Source organism: Peromyscus leucopus, chromosome X (assembly GCF_004664715.2).
Source record: "Peromyscus leucopus breed LL Stock chromosome X, UCI_PerLeu_2.1, whole genome shotgun sequence".
Taxonomy (NCBI): Eukaryota; Metazoa; Chordata; class Mammalia; order Rodentia; family Cricetidae; genus Peromyscus; species Peromyscus leucopus.
The window spans coordinates 49,550,133-49,554,290 of record NC_051083.1 but is presented as its reverse complement, the minus strand read 5'-3'; the positions used below and the strand labels follow the sequence as shown (position 1 = coordinate 49,554,290).

General features: G+C 38.2%; 1 pseudogene; it reads left to right on the top strand.

Annotated features, from left to right (window-relative positions):
• Positions 1-1,784: 1,784 nt before the first annotated feature.
• LOC119086601 lies at positions 1,785-2,678 on the top strand (annotated as a pseudogene).
• Positions 2,679-4,158: the final 1,480 nt, after the last annotated feature.

Genomic DNA, 4,158 nt, shown 5'->3' with positions numbered 1-4,158 from the left:
ACCAAAGTTAGGAAATGATCATCCCTTATACTTAATGTAATTCTTATTAGCAAGAAACTCATGAAACACTTTCTGACTCCACTGGAAATAGATGTAATATATAAAAAATAACTTAGGTGGCTAAGCAACTTTTATGTTAATAAAATTAACCAAAGATCCTGTGCTATTTCTGGGTGGTGGTGGTCCATGCCTTTAATCCCAGCACTTGGGAGGCAGAGGCAGGCAGATCTCTGTGAGTTTGAAGACAGCCTGGTCTACAGAATGAGTTCCAGGACAGCCAGGGCAACACAGAGAAACTCTGTCACAAAAACAAACAAGAACAATAAAAATTCTATGCTAAAGAGGAAAATAATTTAAATAAGTAGACCATGATAGATATATGTGTTAGGAGACTCTATTTTAACTAAAAAATTTCTCTTGCTTTCACAAGTTTTTCTGTTCCAATGAGTTTACATTTTTATTTCTGTTGTGTTTTATTTTATGTAATTGAGAGCCACTATTGAGAACATAATTGAAAATGGTTTTATATACCTTCATTTCATTCAAGAAAAGTTTGTATACATGTATAGAATTTGAATAAAATAAGAAAACATCTGAAGGAAATCAAATCCGAAGAAGACTTTCAGGATTTGTGAAATAAAATATGACATCAAATATAAATTTTTAATTAATAAATAATCCTAAAATATTACATTTTATATGTCAGTGCTTCACTAATGACTCAACAAATGATAATGCTTTAAAATGTATTCATAAAGTTATGTGATTCTGTGGAAGATCAAAAAATGGCTACAGATTTTTTAGTCTTCTGTCATTGAAAACTATATTCAAGATCACCTTCCTTTGAATCTGAGTAAACTGTCGACTGCTTTGAGCAATAGAAAGTCCTTAATGTCACACTGTGCCAAGAACTAAGTAAGGCATTTAAAAAGGAACAGTATCCATTTAACACTCTTGGAATCTTACTCTAGGGAAAATCATTCATCAGGCAATGAGTAAAAATATTTTGAGGCTGTTACATCATTAAGACCAGATTGCATGAAAAGGCCATGCAATATGAAATTCACAAGAGGTAGAGTAAGAGTTAAGGACCCTTAAGGAATTAAGCATGCAAATGACTGACCCAACCTATAATAAGCCTTGCAAATTGAAGTCATGTGACCAAATATGCTATTAATTAAACCTTTCTTGAGTCCTAAACTCTCAAAACAGAACAACTAAAATAATGTTTTAAAACACTAAATTTTGGAATAATTCTTTAGAAAGAAATAAATGGAATATGCACACCTGCTTTCTGGCAGCCTGATAAAAATGTAAGGAAGGTTACAGTTCATTTAGGCTTAAAATGGCATTGGCTGAAAAGATGGCTCAACAGTTAATTCACTTGCTGTCCAAACAAGAGGAGCAAAATACCCATGTGCATTTCTAATTCTAGCATCAGAACACATAAACAAGGGATCCCCAGAGCAGACTGACTGGTCAGATCAGCTGTACTGTGTATGTGGTGCTCTGAGTTTAAGTTAGAGACTATGCTGCCTGAAACAAGGTAGAAGACTAATCAAAGAAGATACTTGATATCAGATTCAGGCCTCCACAGGTACCTCATACATATGCACATGCATCTTCACACATATATGCACCTACACATAGGCAAATATACATAGACACATGAATACACAACACCTGCACATAAACAAGAAGAGAAGGAAAAAAACGTCCATCCTAAGAGATAGGGAGGTCATCTATTTTTTTGTGCCACCTTCTAGGAAATTACCTATATGAAGATGAAGCTGAATATCTTCTTCCAAGTCAATGGTTATCAGAAACTCATTAAAGTGGATGATGAATGCAATTTTTGTATATTCTATGAGAAGCTCATGACCGCAGAAATAGCTTCTGATGGTCTGGGTGAAAGTGAAAAGATTATGTGGTCCAAATAAGTGGTAGGGATCTAAACAATGTCTTCCCATGAATTGAGGTATCTTGATCAAGGCACTACAAATATACCTGGTTTTGAGTAAGGGGCATTCTTGTTATAGACAAAGGAGAACTGGAGAGAGGAAGCATAAGTCTGTTCATAGATGCATTGTGTATGCCAACCTGAGTATTGTCAACATGGTTATCATAAAAAAATGACAGAAGGATATTCCTGGACTGACAGATACCACTGTGCCTTGGCTGTTGCAGCCCATAAGAGGTAGCAGAATCCATAAAAACATGTTCAATATTTTCAAAGATGATAATGTCTACCAATATGTTGTAAGAAAGTCCTTAAACGCCGGGCGGTGGTGGCGCACGCCTTTAATCCCAGCACTCAGGAGGCAGAGGCAGGCGGATCTCTGTGAGTTCGAGGCCAGCCTGGTCTACCAAGTGAGTTCCAGGAAAGGCGCAAAGCTACACAGAGAAACCCTGTCTCGAAAAACCAAAAAAAAAAAAAAAAAAAAATCCTTAAACAAAGAAAGTAAGAAGCCCAGGCCTAAGGTACCCAAGATTCGGTGTGTCTTGTTACTTCAGGTATCCTGTAATAAAAACAACACACTAGGAAAATAAGCAGAGTCAGAAGAATACACTAAACTTTGGCCAAGAGAATAAAGGAAGCCAAAGGAAAACTTCAGGAACATGTTGCCAACAAACACAGGTTGTCCTCGCTGAAAGCTTCTACTTCTGACTCTATTTAAAAAAGAGATCTTTAAGAGTAACAAATAAATGATCAGACCTTTAAAAAAGAGATAGGGAGGCCACCTTTAGACATCTATTAGACTCTATCTGTGGCAGTTTGAATAGAAATGACCTCTACAGACTCATGTGTGTGAATGCTAGGATCAAAGGAGTGACTCTATCAGGAGCTGTGGCCTATTGGAGGAAGTGTGTCACTGAGGGTGGGCTTTGAGGTTTCAGAGGCTCAAGTCAGACCCAGTGGCTCACACTCTCTTCCTGATGCCTGTAGATCCAGATGTAGAACTCTCAGCTACCTCTCGAGCACTGTCTTCCTGCATGCCACCATGCTTCCCACCATGATGATAATGGACTAAACCTCTAAATTCTAAGCCAGCCTCAATTAAATGATTTTCTTTATAAGAGTTGTCATAGTCATGGTGTCTCTTTACAGCAATAGAAACCCTAACTAAGACATAAATTGGTACCAAGAATGGGGTATTGCTATGATAGTCCTGACGATGGTTTTGTTTGGAGGAATGTGGACTTTGGGACATTGGATTAGAAAAAGCAGTTGAACACTTTAAGTGAGGCTTAATGGACCATGCCAGCAAGAGCATTGAAAACAGTGGTGCTGAGAGTGATTTGAAATGTGGATGCCTGGCTCAAGTGGTTTCAGAGGAGAAGAATGTTAATATGTGGTCTGGAGATTATTTTTCTGATATTTTGGTGAAGAATGTGACTACTTTTTGCCTTTGTCCAAAAAGTCTGCCTGAGACTGACCTGAAGATTTATGGATTAATTGCAATGGCAGAGTAAATTTTAAAATAGCCTGGTATTAATTCTGTTATATGGTTATTAGTGGTCACTCTTCCACAATTTTATAATGAAAAGGAGTAAACTGAGCAAGGAAAGATAAAAAATGTACAATTTGAAGAGAAATGAGGCACCACAAAGTAGAATGAAGCTAAGTCCTTGTTCAAGGAGAAAAAGAGATTACAGAAAAGTCTAATCTTAAATGGAATAAGAGGAGTGGTAACCTCAGAACAAGAATCCACACGTCTATGCTTCCGACTTGTGAAAAGGAATTAAAGAACAGCTTATGTCCAGACATAGTGGTACATGCCTTTAAATCCAGCACTCAGGAGTCAGAGGCAAGCAGACTTCTAAGGTGGAGTCAAGCTTGATCTACAGATCAAGTTCCAGGACCCCCAAGCTTAGGCAGTGAAGGAAACCATTGAAAATAGAAAGCTGGTGAAAACATGATTGAACATGGCGGGGGAGGGGGGGCATTGTCCAGCCCCAGCAAGCAGCAGAATTTGGCAGCTTCAGCCAAATGGTTCTGGTTTTAGTGTCAAGAATAGAAGAAGGAGGTTATAGAATTTCCCTACGTGACAAAGGAAAGCTGCTGAGGCTAGGTGTGTGGCAGGTGTGTCCCTGCATGGAGGCCTAGTGAGGTGATTGCATGAAGGCCACCCTGTGAAGGTAATACCTATATTGCCT